The sequence below is a fragment of the Channa argus genome, unplaced genomic scaffold (assembly GCF_033026475.1).
Source record: "Channa argus isolate prfri unplaced genomic scaffold, Channa argus male v1.0 Contig022, whole genome shotgun sequence".
Classification (NCBI taxonomy): domain Eukaryota; kingdom Metazoa; phylum Chordata; class Actinopteri; order Anabantiformes; family Channidae; genus Channa; species Channa argus.
Genome location: NW_027125241.1, coordinates 27266 through 45715, shown reverse-complemented (window position 1 = coordinate 45715; position 18450 = coordinate 27266). Strand labels below are relative to the sequence as shown.

At 43.3% G+C, this 18450-nt stretch overlaps 9 non-coding genes across 9 annotated transcripts; all 9 read right to left on the bottom strand.

The window, feature by feature from the left end:
- Positions 1-410: 410 nt before the first annotated feature.
- On the bottom strand, positions 411-481 carry trnag-gcc (transfer RNA glycine (anticodon GCC)). The gene has a single exon. It is a non-coding gene; the product is annotated as a tRNA-Gly (tRNA).
- A 2452-nt stretch (positions 482-2933) lies between these two features.
- trnam-cau (transfer RNA methionine (anticodon CAU)) lies at positions 2934-3006 on the bottom strand. The gene has a single exon. It is a non-coding gene; the product is annotated as a tRNA-Met (tRNA).
- Positions 3007-3202: 196 nt separating this feature from the next.
- Positions 3203-3273, bottom strand: trnag-gcc (transfer RNA glycine (anticodon GCC)). Its single transcript has one exon. It is a non-coding gene; the product is annotated as a tRNA-Gly (tRNA).
- Positions 3274-5009: 1736 nt separating this feature from the next.
- On the bottom strand, positions 5010-5080 carry trnag-gcc (transfer RNA glycine (anticodon GCC)). Its single transcript has one exon. It is a non-coding gene; the product is annotated as a tRNA-Gly (tRNA).
- Positions 5081-6221: 1141 nt separating this feature from the next.
- Positions 6222-6294, bottom strand: trnam-cau (transfer RNA methionine (anticodon CAU)). The gene has a single exon. It is a non-coding gene; the product is annotated as a tRNA-Met (tRNA).
- Positions 6295-6490: 196 nt separating this feature from the next.
- trnag-gcc (transfer RNA glycine (anticodon GCC)) lies at positions 6491-6561 on the bottom strand. Its single transcript has one exon. It is a non-coding gene; the product is annotated as a tRNA-Gly (tRNA).
- Positions 6562-12527: 5966 nt separating this feature from the next.
- On the bottom strand, positions 12528-12598 carry trnag-gcc (transfer RNA glycine (anticodon GCC)). The gene has a single exon. It is a non-coding gene; the product is annotated as a tRNA-Gly (tRNA).
- Positions 12599-14006: 1408 nt separating this feature from the next.
- Positions 14007-14077, bottom strand: trnag-gcc (transfer RNA glycine (anticodon GCC)). Its single transcript has one exon. It is a non-coding gene; the product is annotated as a tRNA-Gly (tRNA).
- A 3645-nt stretch (positions 14078-17722) lies between these two features.
- trnag-gcc (transfer RNA glycine (anticodon GCC)) lies at positions 17723-17793 on the bottom strand. Its single transcript has one exon. It is a non-coding gene; the product is annotated as a tRNA-Gly (tRNA).
- Between the last annotated feature and the right edge of the window lie 657 nt (positions 17794-18450).

Genomic DNA, 18450 nt, shown 5'->3' with positions numbered 1-18450 from the left:
ACATCTATCCTCATCACCACTGAACTACCGAGGCTGAGGGAAAAAGCATGCTAAATTGAAAAAATGTAAACATCTTTTCGCATTTCACAAAGGCAATAGCATTGACGCCCTTAATTGAGTCTTCATTAATTGTCTTCAGACTATTGAGGTTAGTACTTGGGACAGAATGTTTTGTTGGATGGTAAAACAGTTTCGGAGGCTGCGCCAACGAGGCTGAGGGAATGTGCCTGCTAAATTGAAAAACAATTGTAAACACCTTTTCGCATTTCATAAAGACAATAGCATTGACACACTTAATTGGGTCTTCATTAATTGTCCTGAGAATAAATAGAAGGCTGAGACCTCTGTTACTGCATATCAGTCAGTCAAGCTGCGCTCATTTTGAGTTGTGAGACTTTTAAAGAGGTGCTTGCATTGGCCGGGAATCGAACCCGGGTCTCCCGCGTGGCAGGCGAGAATTCGACCACTGAACCACCAATGCCCACGTGTTGGAAAAAGGAGTTCCATTGAAGACGCCATCGCGTGTAGACAGAATCTTTTTCTTGATGGTCCATCAGTACTACATACTAAACCACATACTAACCTCATCACCACTGAACTACCAATGCCCACATTGTGTTCCACTGCAACACTGGACAGTCGCACTAATGACATTTGTACTTGGGACAGAATGTTTTGTTGAAAGGTAAAACTGTTTTGGAAGCTGTCCACCCATCACGTCTACTCAACAGATGGAGAGAAGGTAGAAATGTCTTAAAACATCTTTATAGCATACCTTCCCTTTTTCATTTGTTCTGTTTCATGCCCTTCTAGTGGTGTGAAAATTTGCAGGTGTTGAAATCTAAGCTCCTTGACTGGCACACATCTTGGGTATTAGACAGGGGAGCGCAATTCCTGGATGTCCGCTTTAGTTTGGCTTGAATTTTAGGTTTTATATATGCTTTAAGCATCTAGAGTTCACGGAAAAAAACACTTGTTCTCCTAAAGCCTTTATTCCTTTGTCCTTTGCATTACCAATGCTCTCTCTAGAAGGTAGAGGACTGCACATATGTCCAAGCTGGCCATTCTACAATAGACCTGCCTCGTGTCAGGCTTGACAAAAAATGTAAACACCTCATCACATCTATCCTCATCACCACTGAACTTCCGAGGCTGAGGGAAAAAGCATGCTAAATTGAAAAAATGTAAACATCTTTTCACATTTCACAAAGGCAATAGCATTGACGCCCTTAATTGAGTCTTCATTAATTGTCTTCAGACTAATGAGGTTAGTACTTGGGACAGAATGTTTTGTTGTAAAACAGTTTCGGAGGCTGCCCAGCCCTCAAGTCTACTCAAGAGATGGAGAGAAGGTAGAACTGTCTCAAAACATCTTTATAGCATACCCTCCCTTTTTCCTTTGTTCTGTTTCATGTCATTCTAGTGGTGTGAAAATGTGCAGGTGTTGAAGTCTAAGCTCCTTGACTGGCACAAATCTCGGTACTAGAGAGGGGAGCTGGAGTTCACGGAAAGAACACTTGTTGTGCTGAAGACTTTATTCCTTTGACCTTTGGATTACCAATGCTGTCTCTGGAAGGTAGAGGACCGCACATATGTCGAAGCTGTCCATTCTACGAAAAACCTGCCTCGTGTGAGGCTTGAACTCACGACCTTCAGATTATGAGACTGACGCACTGCCAACTGTTAATTGTAAACACCTTTTCGCATTTTAAAGAGGCGCTTGCATTGGCCGGGAATCGAACCCCGGTCTCCCGCGTGGCAGGCGAGAATTCGACCACTGAACCACCAATGCCCACGTGTTGGAAAAAGGAGTTCCATTGAAGACGCCATCGCGTGTAGACAGAATCTTTTTCTTGATGGTCCATCAGTACTACATACTAAACCACATACTAACCTCATCACCACTGAACTACCAATGCCCACATTGTGTTCCACTGCACCACTGGACAGTCGCACTAGTGACATTTGTACTTGGGACAGAATGTTTTGTTGAAAGGTAAAACTGTTTTGGAAGCTGTCCACCCATCACGTCTACTCAACAGATGGAGAGAAGGTAGAAATGTCTTAAAACATCTTTATAGCATACCTTCCCTTTTTCCTTTGTTCTGTTTCATGCCCTTCTAGTGGTGTGAAAATTTGCAGGTGTTGAAATCTAAGCTCCTTGACTGGCACACATCTTGGGTATTAGACAGGGGAGCGCAATTCCTGGATGTCCGCTTTAGTTTGGCTTGAATTTTAGGTTTTATATATGCTTTAAGCATCTAGAGTTCACGGAAAAAAACACTTGTTCTCCTAAAGCCTTAATTCCTTTGTCCTTTGCATTACCAATGCTCTCTCTAGAAGGTAGAGGACTGCACATATGTCCAAGCTGGCCATTCTACAATAGACCTGCCTCGTGTCAGGCTTGACAAAAAATGTAAACACCTCATCACATCTATCCTCATCACCACTGAACTTCCGAGGCTGAGGGAAAAAGCATGCTAAATTGAAAAAATGTAAACATCTTTTCACATTTCACAAAGGCAATAGCATTGACGCCCTTAATTGAGTCTTCATTAATTGTCTTCAGACTAATGAGGTTAGTACTTGGGACAGAATGTTTTGTTGTAAAACAGTTTCGGAGGCTGCCCAGCCCTCAAGTCTACTCAAGAGATGGAGAGAAGGTAGAACTGTCTCAAAACATCTTTATAGCATACCCTCCCTTTTTCCTTTGTTCTGTTTCATGTCATTCTAGTGGTGTGAAAATGTGCAGGTGTTGAAGTCTAAGCTCCTTGACTGGCACAAGTCTCGGTACTAGAGAGGGGAGCTGGAGTTCACGGAAAGAACACTTGTTGTGCTGAAGACTTTATTCCTTTGACCTTTGGATTACCAATGCTGTCTCTGGAAGGTAGAGAACCGCACATATGTCGAAGCTGTCCATTCTACGAAAAACCTGCCTCGTGTGAGGCTTGAACTCACAACCTTCAGATTATGAGACTGACGCGCTGCCAACTGCGCCAACGAGGCTGAGGGAATGTGCCTGCTAAATTGAAAAACAATTGTAAACACCTTTTCGCATTTCATAAAGACAATAGCATTGACACACTTAATTGGGTCTTCATTAATTGTCCTGAGAATAAATAGAAGGCTGAGACCTCTGTTACTGCATATCAGTCAGTCAAGCTGCGCTCATTTTGAGTTGTGAGACTTTTAAAGAGGTGCTTGCATTGGCCGGGAATCGAACCCGGGTCTCCCGCGTGGCAGGCGAGAATTCGACCACTGAACCACCAATGCCCACGTGTTGGAAAAAGGAGTTCCATTGAAGACGCCATCGCGTGTAGACAGAATCTTTTTCTTGATGGTCCATCAGTACTACATACTAAACCACATACTAACCTCATCACCACTGAACTACCAATGCCCACATTGTGTTCCACTGCACCACTGGACAGTCGCACTAATGACATTTGTACTTGGGACAGAATGTTTTGCTGAAAGGTAAAACAGTTTCGGAAACTGCCCAACCCTCGTCTACTCAAGAGATGGAGAGAAGGTAGAAGTGTCTTAAATCATCTTTATAGCATACCTTCCTTTTTCCCTTTGTTGTGTTTCATGCCATTCTAGTGGGGTGAGAATTTGCAGATGCAGAGGCGAGAATTCGACCACTGAACCACCAATGCCCATGTGCCGGAGAAAGGAGTTCCATTGAAGACGCCATCGCGTGTAGACAGAATGTTTTTTGATGGTCCATCAGTACTACGTACTAAACCCAACACTAACCTCATCACCACTGAACTACCAATGCCCACATTGTGTTCCACTGCACCTCTGGACAGTCACACTAATGAAGTTAGTACTTGGGACAGAATGTTTTGTTGGAAAACTGTTTCGGAAGCTGTCCACCCATCACGTCTACTCAAGAGATGGAGAGAAGGTAGAAATGTTTTAAAACATCTTTATAGCATACCTTCCCTTTTTCCTTTGTTCTGTTTCATGCCCTTCTAGTGGTGTGAAAATTTGCAGGTGTTGAAATCTAAGGTCCTTGACTGGCACACAGCTTGGGTATTAGACAGGGGAGCGCAATTCCTGGATGTCCGCTTTAGTTTGGCTTGAATTTTAGGTTTTATATATGCTTTAAGCATCTAGAGTTCACGGAAAAAAACACTTGTTCTCCTAAAGCCTTTATTCCTTTGTCCTTTGCATTACCAATGCTCTCTCTAGAAGGTAGAGGACTGCACATATGTCCAAGCTGGCCATTCTACAATAGACCTGCCTCGTGTCAGGCTTGACAAAAAATGTAAACACCTCATCACATCTATCCTCATCACCACTGAACTACCGAGGCTGAGGGAAAAAGCATGCTAAATTGAAAAAATGTAAACATCTTTTCGCATTTCACAAAGGCAATAGCATTGACGCCCTTAATTGAGTCTTCATTAATTGTCTTCAGACTATTGAGGTTAGTACTTGGGACAGAATGTTTTGTTGGATGGTAAAACAGTTTCGGAGGCTGCCCAGCCCTCACGTCTACTCAAGAGATGGAGAGAAGGTAGAACTGTCTCAAAACATCTTTATAGCATACCCTCCCTTTTTCCTTTGTTCTGTTTCATGTCATTCTAGTGGTGTGAAAATGTGCAGGTGTTGAAGTCTAAGCTCCTTGACTGGCACAAATCTCGGTACTAGAGAGGGGAGCTGGAGTTCACGGAAAGAACACTTGTTGTGCTGAAGACTTTATTCCTTTGACCTTTGGATTACCAATGCTGTCTCTGGAAGGTAGAGGACCGCACATATGTCGAAGCTGTCCATTCTACGAAAAACCTGCCTCGTGTGAGGCTTGAACTCACGACCTTCAGATTATGAGACTGACGCGCTGCCAACTGTTAATTGTAAACACCTTTTCGCATTTCATAAAGACAATAGCATTGACACACTTAATTGGGTCTTCATTAATTGTCCTGAGAATAAATAGAAGGCTGAGACCTCTGTTACTGCATATCAGTCAGTCAAGCTGAGACTTTTAAAGAGGCGCTTGCATTGGCCGGGAATCGAACCCGGGTCTCCCGCGTGGCAGGCGAGAATTTGACCACTGAACCACCAATGCCCACGTGTTGGAAAAAGGAGTTCCATTGAAGACGCCATCGCGTGTAGACAGAATCTTTTTCTTGATGGTCCATCAGTACTACATACTAAACCACATACTAACCTCATCACCACTGAACTACCAATGCCCACATTGTGTTCCACTGCACCACTGGACAGTCGCACTAGTGACATTTGTACTTGGGACAGAATGTTTTGTTGAAAGGTAAAACTGTTTTGGAAGCTGTCCACCCATCACGTCTACTCAACAGATGGAGAGAAGGTAGAAATGTCTTAAAACATCTTTATAGCATACCTTCCCTTTTTCCTTTGTTCTGTTTCATGCCCTTCTAGTGGTGTGAAAATTTGCAGGTGTTGAAATCTAAGCTCCTTGACTGGCACACATCTTGGGTATTAGACAGGGGAGCGCAATTCCTGGATGTCCGCTTTAGTTTGGCTTGAATTTTAGGTTTTATATATGCTTTAAGCATCTAGAGTTCACGGAAAAAAACACTTGTTCTCCTAAAGCCTTTATTCCTTTGTCCTTTGCATTACCAATGCTCTCTCTAGAAGGTAGAGGACTGCACATATGTCCAAGCTGGCCATTCTACAATAGACCTGCCTCGTGTCAGGCTTGACAAAAAATGTAAACACCTCATCACATCTATCCTCATCACCACTGAACTTCCGAGGCTGAGGGAAAAAGCATGCTAAATTGAAAAAATGTAAACATCTTTTCACATTTCACAAAGGCAATAGCATTGACGCCCTTAATTGAGTCTTCATTAATTGTCTTCAGACTAATGAGGTTAGTACTTGGGACAGAATGTTTTGTTGTAAAACAGTTTCGGAGGCTGCCCAGCCCTCAAGTCTACTCAAGAGATGGAGAGAAGGTAGAACTGTCTCAAAACATCTTTATAGCATACCCTCCCTTTTTCCTTTGTTCTGTTTCATGTCATTCTAGTGGTGTGAAAATGTGCAGGTGTTGAAGTCTAAGCTCCTTGACTGGCACAAGTCTCGGTACTAGAGAGGGGAGCTGTAGTTCACGGAAAGAACACTTGTTGTGCTGAAGACTTTATTCCTTTGACCTTTGGATTACCAATGCTGTCTCTGGAAGGTAGAGGACCGCACATATGTCGAAGCTGTCCATTCTACGAAAAACCTGCCTCGTGTGAGGCTTGAACTCACAACCTTCAGATTATGAGACTGACGCGCTGCCAACTGCGCCAACGAGGCTGAGGGAATGCGCCTGCTAAATTGAAAAACAATTGTAAACACCTTTTCGCATTTCATAAAGACAATAGCATTGACACACTTAATTGGGTCTTCATTAATTGTCCTGAGAATAAATAGAAGGCTGAGACCTCTGTTACTGCATATCAGTCAGTCAAGCTGCGCTCATTTTGAGTTGTGAGACTTTTAAAGAGGTGCTTGCATTGGCCGGGAATCGAACCCGGGTCTCACGCGTGGCAGGCGAGAATTCGACCACTGAACCACCAATGCCCACGTGTTGGAAAAAGGTGTTCCATTGAAGACGCCATCGCGTGTAGACAGAATCTTTTTCTTGATGGTCCATCAGTACTACATACTAAACCACATACTAACCTCATCACCACTGAACTACCAATGCCCACATTGTGTTCCACTGCACCACTGGACAGTCGCACTAATGACATTTGTACTTGGGACAGAATGTTTTGCTGAAAGGTAAAACAGTTTCGGAAACTGCCCAACCCTCGTGTCTACTCAAGAGATGGAGAGAAGGTAGAAGTGTCTTAAATCATCTTTATAGCATACCTTCCTTTTTCCCTTTGTTGTGTTTCATGCCATTCTAGTGGGGTGAGAATTTGCAGATGCAGAGGCGAGAATTCGACCACTGAACCACCAATGCCCATGTGCCGGAGAAAGGAGTTCCATTGAAGACGCCATGGCGTGTAGACAGAATGTTTTTTGATGGTCCATCAGTACTACGTACTAAACCACACACTAACCTCATCACCACTGAACTACCAATGCCCACATTGTGTTCCACTGCACCTCTGGACAGTCACACTAATGAAGTTAGTACTTGGGACAGAATGTTTTGTTGGAAAACTGTTTCGGAAGCTGTCCACCCATCACGTCTACTCAAGAGATGGAGAGAAGGTAGAAATGTTTTAAAACATCTTTATAGCATACCTTCCCTTTTTCCTTTGTTCTGTTTCATGCCCTTCTAGTGGTGTGAAAATTTGCAGGTGTTGAAATCTAAGCTCCTTGACTGGCACACAGCTTGGGTATTAGACAGGGGAGCGCAATTCCTGGATGTCCGCTTTAGTTTGGCTTGAATTTTAGGTTTTATATATGCTTTAAGCATCTAGAGTTCACGGAAAAAAACACTTGTTCTCCTAAAGCCTTTATTCCTTTGTCCTTTGCATTACCAATGCTCTCTCTAGAAGGTAGAGGACTGCACATATGTCCAAGCTGGCCATTCTACAATAGACCTGCCTCGTGTCAGGCTTGACAAAAAATGTAAACACCTCATCACATCTATCCTCATCACCACTGAACTACCGAGGCTGAGGGAAAAAGCATGCTAAATTGAAAAAATGTAAACATCTTTTCGCATTTCACAAAGGCAATAGCATTGACGCCCTTAATTGAGTCTTCATTAATTGTCTTCAGACTAATGAGGTTAGTACTTGGGACAGAATGTTTTGTTGTAAAACAGTTTCGGAGGCTGCCCAGCCCTCAAATCTACTCAAGAGATGGAGAGAAGGTAGAACTGTCTCAAAACATCTTTATAGCATACCCTCCCTTTTTCCTTTGTTCTGTTTCATGCCCTTCTAGTGGTGTGAAAATTTGCAGGTGTTGAAATCTAAGCTCCTTGACTGGCACACATCTTGGGTATTAGATAGGGGAGCGCAATTCCTGGATGTCCGCTTTAGTTTGGGTTGAATTTTAGGTTTTATATATGCTTTAAGCATCTAGAGTTCACGGAAAAAAACTCTTGTTCTCCTAAAGCCTTTATTCCTTTGTCCTTTGCATTACCAATGCTCTTTCTAGAAGGTAGAGGACTGCACATATGTCCAAGCTGGCCATTCTACAATAGACCTGCCTCGTGTCAGGCTTGACAAAAAATGTAAACACCTCATCACATCTATCCTCATCACCACTGAACTACCGAGGCTGAGGGAAAAAGCATGCTAAATTGAAAAAATGTAAACATCTTTTCGCATTTCACAAAGGCAATAGCATTGACGCCCTTAATTGAGTCTTCATTAATTGTCTTCAGACTATTGAGGTTAGTACTTGGGACAGAATGTTTTGTTGGATGGTAAAACAGTTTCGGAGGCTGCCCAGCCCTCACGTCTACTCAAGAGATGGAGAGAAGGTAGAACTGTCTCAAAACATCTTTATAGCATACCCTCCCTTTTTCCTTTGTTCTGTTTCATGTCATTCTAGTGGTGTGAAAATGTGCAGGTGTTGAAGTCTAAGCTCCTTGACTGGCACAAATCTCGGTACTAGAGAGGGGAGCTGGAGTTCACGGAAAGAACACTTGTTGTGCTGAAGACTTTATTCCTTTGACCTTTGGATTACCAATGCTGTCTCTGGAAGGTAGAGGACCGCACATATGTCGAAGCTGTCCATTCTACGAAAAACCTGCCTCGTGTGAGGCTTGAACTCACTACCTTCAGATTATGAGACTGACGCGCTGCCAACTGTTAATTGTAAACACCTTTTCGCATTTCATAAAGACAATAGCATTGACACACTTAATTGGGTCTTCATTAATTGTCCTGAGAATAAATAGAAGGCTGAGACCTCTGTTACTGCATATCAGTCAGTCAAGCTGAGACTTTTAAAGAGGCGCTTGCATTGGCCGGGAAACGAACCCGGGTCTCCCGCGTGGCAGGCGAGAATTCGACCACTGAACCACCAATGCCCACGTGTTGGAAAAAGGAGTTCCATTGAAGACGCCATCGCGTGTAGACAGAATCTTTTTCTTGATGGTCCATCAGTACTACATACTAAACCACATACTAACCTCATCACCACTGAACTACCAATGCCCACATTGTGTTCCACTGCACCACTGGACAGTCGCACTAATGACATTTGTACTTGGGACAGAATGTTTTGTTGAAAGGTAAAACTGTTTCGGAAGCTGTCCACCCATCACGTCTACTCAACAGATGGAGAGAAGGTAGAAATGTCTTAAAACATCTTTATAGCATACCTTCCCTTTTTCCTTTGTTCTGTTTCATGCCCTTCTAGTGGTGTGAAAATTTGCAGGTGTTGAAATCTAAGCTCCTTGACTGGCACACATCTTGGGTATTAGACAGGGGAGCGCAATTCCTGGATGTCCGCTTTAGTTTGGCTTGAATTTTAGGTTTTATATATGCTTTAAGCATCTAGAGTTCACGGAAAAAAACACTTGTTCTCCTAAAGCCTTTATTCCTTTGTCCTTTGCATTACCAATGCTCTCTCTAGAAGGTAGAGGACTGCACATATGTCCAAGCTGGCCATTCTACAATAGACCTGCCTCGTGTCAGGCTTGACAAAAAATGTAAACACCTCATCACATCTATCCTCATCACCACTGAACTACCGAGGCTGAGGGAAAAAGCATGCTAAATTGAAAAAATGTAAACATCTTTTCGCATTTCACAAAGGCAATAGCATTGACGCCCTTAATTGAGTCTTCATTAATTGTCTTCAGACTATTGAGGTTAGTACTTGGGACAGAATGTTTTGTTGGATGGTAAAACAGTTTCGGAGGCTGCCCAGCCCTCACGTCTACTCAAGAGATGGAGAGAAGGTAGAACTGTCTCAAAACATCTTTATAGCATACCCTCCCTTTTTCCTTTGTTCTGTTTCATGTCATTCTAGTGGTGTGAAAATGTGCAGGTGTTGAAGTCTAAGCTCCTTGACTGGCACAAATCTCGGTACTAGAGAGGGGAGCTGGAGTTCACGGAAAGAACACTTGTTGTGCTGAAGACTTTATTCCTTTGACCTTTGGATTACCAATGCTGTCTCTGGAAGGTAGAGGACCGCACATATGTCGAAGCTGTCCATTCTACGAAAAACCTGCCTCGTGTGAGGCTTGAACTCACGACCTTCAGATTATGAGACTGACGCGCTGCCAACTGTTAATTGTAAACACCTTTTCGCATTTCATAAAGACAATAGCATTGACACACTTAATTGGGTCTTCATTAATTGTCCTGAGAATAAATAGAAGGCTGAGACCTCTGTTACTGCATATCAGTCAGTCAAGCTGAGACTTTTAAAGAGGCGCTTGCATTGGCCGGGAATCAAACCCGGCTCTCCCGCGTGGCAGGCGAGAATTCGACCATTGAACCACCAATGCCCACGTATTGGAAAAAGGAGTTCCATTGAAGACGCCATCGCGTGTAGACAGAATCTTTTTCTTGATGGTCCATCAGTACTACATACTAAACCACATACTAACCTCATCACCACTGAGCTACCAATGCCCACATTGTGTTCCACTGCACCACTGGACAGTCGCACTAATGACATTTGTACTTGGGACAGAATGTTTTGCTGAAAGGTAAAACAGTTTCGGAAACTGCCCATCCCTCGTGTCTACTCAAGAGATGGAGAGAAGGTAGAAGTGTCTTAAATCATCTTTATAGCATACCTTCCTTTTTACCTTTGTTGTGTTTCATGCCATTCTAGTGGGGTGAGAATTTGCAGATGCAGAGGCGAGAATTCGACCACTGAACCACCAATGCCCATGTGCCGGAGAAAGGAGTTCCATTGAAGACGCCATCGCGTGTAGACAGAATGTTTTTTGATGGTCCATCAGTACTACGTACTAAACCACACACTAACCTCATCACCACTGAACTACCAATGCCCACATTGTGTTCCACTGCACCTCTGGACAGTCACACTAATGAAGTTAGTACTTGGGACAGAATGTTTTGTTGGAAAACTGTTTCGGAAGCTGTCCACCCATCACGTCTACTCAAGAGATGGAGAGAAGGTAGAAGTGTCTTAAATCATCTTTATAGCATACCTTCCTTTTTCCCTTTGTTGTGTTTCATGCCATCCTAGTGGGGTGAGAATTTGCAGATGCAGAGGCGAGAATTCGACCACTGAACCACCAATGCCCATGTGCCGGAGAAAAGAGTTCTATTGAAGACGCCATCGCGTGTAGACAGAATGTTTTTTGATGGTCCATCAGTACTACGTACTAAACCACACACTAACCTCATCACCACTGAACTACCAATGCCCACATTGTGTTCCACTGCACCTCTGGACAGTCACACTAGTGTAGTTAGTACTTGGGACAGAATGTTTTGTTGGAAAACTGTTTCGGAAGCTGTCCACCCATCACGTCTACTCAAGAGATGGAGAGAAGGTAGAAATGTCTTAAAACATCTTTATAGCATACCTTCCCTTTTTCCTTTGTTCTGTTTCATGCCCTTCTAGTGGTGTGAAAATTTGCAGGTGTTGAAATCTAAGCTCCTTGACTGGCACACATCTTGGGTATTAGACAGGGGAGCGCAATTCCTGGATGTCCGCTTTAGTTTGGCTTGAATTTTAGGTTTTATATATGCTTTAAGCATCTAGAGTTCACGGAAAAAAACACTTGTTCTCCTAAAGCCTTTATTCCTTTGTCCTTTGCATTACCAATGCTCTCTCTAGAAGGTAGAGGACTGCACATATGTCCAAGCTGGCCATTCTACAATAGACCTGCCTCGTGTCAGGCTTGACAAAAAATGTAAACACCTCATCACATCTATCCTCATCACCACTGAACTACCGAGGCTGAGGGAAAAAGCATGCTAAATTGAAAAAATGTAAACATCTTTTCGCATTTCACAAAGGCAATAGCATTGACGCCTTTAATTGAGTCTTCATTAATTGTCTTCAGACTATTGAGGTTAGTACTTGGGACAGAATGTTTTGTTGGATGGTAAAACAGTTTCGGAGGCTGCCCAGCCCTCACGTCTACTCAAGAGATGGAGAGAAGGTAGAACTGTCTCAAAACATCTTTATAGCATACCCTCCCTTTTTCCTTTGTTCTGTTTCATGTCATTCTAGTGGTGTGAAAATGTGCAGGTGTTGAAGTCTAAGCTCCTTGACTGGCACAAATCTTGGTACTAGAGAGGGGAGCTGGAGTTCACGGAAAGAACACTTGTTGTGCTGAAGACTTTATTCCTTTGACCTTTGGATTACCAATGCTGTCTCTGGAAGGTAGAGGACCGCACATATGTCGAAGCTGTCCATTCTACGAAAAACCTGCCTCGTGTGAGGCTTGAACTCACGACCTTCAGATTATGAGACTGACGCGCTGCCAACTGTTAATTGTAAACACCTTTTCGCATTTCATAAAGACAATAGCATTGACACACTTAATTGGGTCTTCATTAATTGTCCTGAGAATAAATAGAAGGCTGAGACCTCTGTTACTGCATATCAGTCAGTCAAGCTGAGACTTTTAAAGAGGCGCTTGCATTGGCCGGGAATCGAACCCGGGTCTCCCGCGTGGCAGGCGAGAATTCGACCACTGAACCACCAATGCCCACGTGTTGTAAAAAGGAGTTCCATTGAAGACGCCATCGCGTGTAGACAGAATGTTTTTTGATGGTCCATCAGTACTACGTACTAAACCACACACTAACCTCATCACCACTGAACTACCAATGCCCATATTGTGTTCCACTGCACCACTGGACAGTCACACTAATGAAGTTAGTACTTGGGACAGAATGTTTTGTTGGAAAACTGTTTCGGAAGCTGTCCACCCATCACGTCTACTCAAGAGATGGAGAGAAGGTAGAAATGTTTTAAAACATCTTTATAGCATACCTTCCCTTTTTCCTTTGTTCTGTTTCATGCCCTTCTAGTGGTGTGAAAATTTGCAGGTGTTGAAATCTAAGCTCCTTGACTGGCACACATCTTGGGTATTAGACAGGGGAGCGCAATTCCTGGATGTCCGCTTTAGTTTGGGTTGAATTTTAGGTTTTATATATGCTTTAAGCATCTAGAGTTCACGGAAAAAAACACTTGTTCTCCTAAAGCCTTTATTCCTTTGTCCTTTGCATTACCAATGCTCTCTCTAGAAGGTAGAGGACTGCACATATGTCCAAGCTGGCCATTCTACAATAGACCTGCCTCGTGTCAGGCTTGACAAAAAATGTAAACACCTCATCACATCTATCCTCATCACCACTGAACTACCGAGGCTGAGGGAAAAAGCATGCTAAATTGAAAAAATGTAAACATCTTTTCGCATTTCACAAAGGCAATAGCATTGACGCCCTTAATTGAGTCTTCATTAATTGTCTTCAGACTATTGAGGTTAGTACTTGGGACAGAATGTTTTGTTGGATAGTAAAACAGTTTCGGAGGCTGCCCAGCCCTCACGTCTACTCAAGAGATGGAGAGAAGGTAGAACTGTCTCAAAACATCTTTATAGCATACCCTCCCTTTTTCCTTTGTTCTGTTTCATGTCATTCTAGTGGTGTAAAAATGTGCAGGTGTTGAAGTCTAAGCTCCTTGACTGGCACAAGTCTCGGTACTAGAGAGGGGAGCTGGAGTTCACGGAAAGAACACTTGTTGTGCTGAAGACTTTATTCCTTTGACCTTTAGATTACCAATGCTGTCTCTGGAAGGTAGAGGACCGCACATATGTCGAAGCTGTCCATTCTACGAAAAACCTGCCTCGTGTGAGGCTTGAACTCACGACCTTCAGATTATGAGACTGACGCTCTGCCAACTGCGCCAACGAGGCTGAGGGAATGCGCCTGCTAAATTGAAAAACAATTGTAAACACCTTTTCGCATTTCATAAAGACAATAGCATTGACACACTTAATTGGGTCTTCATTAATTGTCCTGAGAATAAATAGAAGGCTGAGACCTCTGTTACTGCATATCAGTCAGTCAAGCTGCGATCATTTTGAGTTGTGAGACTTTTAAAGAGGTGCTTGCATTGGCCGGGAATCGAACCCGGGTCTCCCGCGTGGCAGGCGAGAATTCGACCACTGAACCACCAATGCCCACGTGTTGGAAAAAGGAGTTCCATTAAAGACGCCATCGCGTGTAGACAGAATCTTTTTCTTGATGGTCCATCAGTACTACATACTAAACCACATACTAACCTCATCACCACTGAACTACCAATGCCCACATTGTGTTCCACTGCACCACTGGACAGTCGCACCAATGACATTTGTACTTGGGACAGTATGTTTTGCTGAAAGGTAAAACAGTTTCGGAAACTGCCCATCCCTCGTGTCTACTCAAGAGATGGAGAGAAGGTAGAAGTGTCTTAAATCATCTTTATAGCATACCTTCCTTTTTACCTTTGTTGTGTTTCATGCCATTCTAGTGGGGTGAGAATTTGCAGATGCAGAGGCGAGAATTCGACCACTGAACCACCAATGCCCATGTGCCGGAGAAAGGAGTTCCATTGAAGACGCCATCGCGTGTAGACAGAATGTTTTTTGATGGTCCATCAGTACTACGTACTAAACCACACACTAACCTCATCACCACTTAACTACCAATGCCCACATTGTGTTCCACTGCACCTCTGGACAGTCACACTAATGAAGTTAGTACTTGGGACAGAATGTTTTGTTGGAAAACTGTTTCGGAAGCTGTCCACCCATCACGTCTACTCAAGAGATGGAGAGAAGGTAGAAGTGTCTTAAATCATCTTTATAGCATACCTTCCTTTTTCCCTTTGTTGTGTTTCATGCCATCCTAGTGGGGTGAGAATTTGCAGATGCAGAGGCGAGAATTCGACCACTGAACCACCAATGCCCACGTGTTGTAAAACGGAGTTCCATTGAAGACGCCATCGCGTGTAGACAGAATGTTTTTTGATGGTCCATCAGTACTACGTACTAAACCACACACTAACCTCATCACCACTGAACTACCAATGCCCACATTGTGTTCCACTGCACCTCTGGACAGTCACACTAATGAAGTTAGTACTTGGGACAGAATGTTTTGTTGGAAAACTGTTTCGGAAGCTGTCCACCCATCACGTCTACTCAAGAGATGGAGAGAAGGTAGAAATGTTTTAAAACATCTTTATAGCATACCTTCCCTTTTTCCTTTGTTCTGTTTCATGCCCTTCTAGTGGTGTGAAAATTTGCAGGTGTTGAAATCTAAGCTCCTTGACTGGCACACATCTTGGGTATTAGACAGGGGAGCGCAATTCCTGGATGTCCGCTTTAGTTTGGGTTGAATTTTAGGTTTTATATATGCTTTAAGCATCTAGAGTTCACGGAAAAAAACACTTGTTCTCCTAAAGCCTTTATTCCTTTGTCCTTTGCATTACCAATGCTCTCTCTAGAAGGTAGAGGACTGCACATATGTCCAAGGCTTGACAAAAAATGTAAACACCTCATCACATCTATCCTCATCACCACTGAACTACCGAGGCTGAGGGAAAAAGCATGCTAAATTGAAAAAATGTAAACATCTTTTCGCATTTCACAAAGGCAATAGCATTGACGCCCTTAATTGAGTCTTCATTAATTGTCTTCAGACTATTGAGGTTAGTACTTGGGACAGAATGTTTTGTTGGATGGTAAAACAGTTTCGGAGGCTGCCCAGCCCTCACGTCTACTCAAGAGATGGAGAGAAGGTAGAACTGTCTCAAAACATCTTTATAGCATACCCTCCCTTTTTCCTTTGTTCTGTTTCATGTCATTCTAGTGGTGTGAAAATGTGCAGGTGTTGAAGTCTAAGCTCCTTGACTGGCACAAATCTCGGTACTAGAGAGGGGAGCTGGAGTTCACGGAAAGAACACTTGTTGTGCTGAAGACTTTATTCCTTTGACCTTTGGATTACCAATGCTGTCTCTGGAAGGTAGAGGACCGCACATATGTCGAAGCTGTCCATTCTACGAAAAACCTGCCTCGTGTGAGGCTTGAACTCACGACCTTCAGATTATGAGACTGACGCGCTGCCAACTGTTAATTGTAAACACCTTTTCGCATTTCATAAAGACAATAGCATTGACACACTTAATTGGGTCTTCATTAATTGTCCTGAGAATAAATAGAAGGCTGAGACCTCTGTTACTGTATATCAGTCAGTCAAGCTGAGACTTTTAAAGAGGCGCTTGCATTGGCTGGGAATCGAACCCGGGTCTCCCGCGTGGCAGGCGAGAATTCGACCACTGAACCACCAATGCCCACGTGTTGTAAAAAGGAGTTCCATTGAAGACGCCATCGCGTGTAGACAGAATGTTTTTTGATGGTCCATCAGTACTACGTACTAAACCACACACTAACCTCATCACCACTGAACTACCAATGCCCACATTGTGTTCCACTGCACCTCTGGACAGTCACACTAATGAAGTTAGTACTTGGGACAGAATGTTTTGTTGGAAAACTGTTTCGGAAGCTGTCCACCCATCACGTCTACACACTAACCTCATCACCACTGAACTACCAATGCCCACATTGTGTTCCACTGCACCTCTGGACAGTCACACTAATGAAGTTAGTACTTGGGACAGAATGTTTTGTTGGAAAACTGTTTCGGAAGCTGTCCACCCATCACGTCTACTCAAGAGATGGAGAGAAGGTAGAAATGTTTTAAAACATCTTTATAGCATACCTTCCCTTTTTCCTTTGTTCTGTTTCATGCCCTTCTAGTGGTGTGAAAATTTGCAGGTGTTGAAATCTAAGCTCCTTGACTGGCACACATCTTGGGTATTAGACAGGGGAGCGCAATTCCTGGATGTCCGCTTTAGTTTGGGTTGAATTTTAGGTTTTATATATGCTTTAAGCATCTAGAGTTCACGGAAAAAAACACTTGTTCTCCTAAAGCCTTTATTCCTTTGTCCTTTGCATTACCAATGCTCTCTCTAGAAGGTAGAGGACTGCACATATGTCCAAGCTGGCCATTCTACAATAGACCTGCCTCGTGTCAGGCTTGACAAAAAATGTAAACACCTCATCACATCTATCCTCATCACCACTGAACTTCCGAGGCTGAGGGAAAAAGCATGCTAAATTGAAAAAATGTAAACATCTTTTCGCATTTCATAAAGGCAATAGCATTGACGCCCTTAATTGAGTCTTCATTAATTGTCTTCAGACTAATGAGGTTAGTACTTGGGACAGAATGTTTTGTTGTAAAACAGTTTCGGAGGCTGCCCAGCCCTCAAGTCTACTCAAGAGATGGAGAGAAGGTAGAACTGTCTCAAAACATCTTTATAGCATACCCTCCCTTTTTCCTTTGTTCTGTTTCATGTCATTCTAGTGGTGTGAAAATGTGCAGGTGTTGAAGTCTAAGCTCCTTGACTGGCACAAATCTCGGTACTAGAGAGGGGAGCTGGAGTTCACGGAAAGAACACTTGTTGTGCTGAAGACTTTATTCCTTTGACCTTTGGATTACCAATGCTGTCTCTGGAAGGTAGAGGACCGCACATATGTCGAAGCTGTCCATTCTACGAAAAACCTGCCTCGTGTGAGGCTTGAACTCACGACCTTCAGATTATGAGACTGACGCGCTGCCAACTGTTAATTGTAAACACCTTTTCGCATTTCATAAAGACAATAGCTTTGACACACTTAATTGGGTCTTCATTAATTGTTCTGAGAATAAATAGAAGGCTGAGACCTCTGTTACTGCATATCAGTCAGTCAAGCTGAGACTTTTAAAGAGGCGCTTGCATTGGCCGGGAATCGAACCCGGGTCTCCCGCGTGGCAGGCGAGAATTCGACCACTGAACCACCAATGCCCACGTGTTGGATAAAGGAGTTCCATTGAAGACGCCATCGCGTGTAGACAGAATCTTTTTCTTGATGGTCCATCAGTACTACATACTAAACCACATACTAACCTCATCACCACTGAACTACCAATGCCCACATTGTGTCCCACTGCACCACTGGACAGTCGCACTAATGACATTGGTACTTGGGACAGAATGTTTTGTTGAAAGGTAAAACTGTTTTGGAAGCTGTCCACCCATCACGTCTACTCAACAGATGGAGAGAAGGTAGAAATGTCTTAAAACATCTTTATAGCATACCTTCCCTTTTTCCTTTGTTCTGTTTCATGCCCTTCTAGTGGTGTGAAAATTTGCAGGTGTTGAAATCTAAGCTCCTTGACTGGCACACATCTTGGGTATTAGACAGGGGAGCGCAATTCCTGGATGTCCGCTTTAGTTTGGCTTGAATTTTAGGTTTTATATATGCTTTAAGCATCTAGAGTTCACGGAAAAAAACACTTGTTCTCCTAAAGCCTTTATTCCTTTGTCCTTTGCATTACCAATGCTCTCTCTAGAAGGTAGAGGACTGCACATATGTCCAAGCTGGCCATTCTACAATAGACCTGCCTCGTGTCAGGCTTGACAAAAAATGTAAACACCTCATCACATCTATCCTCATCACCA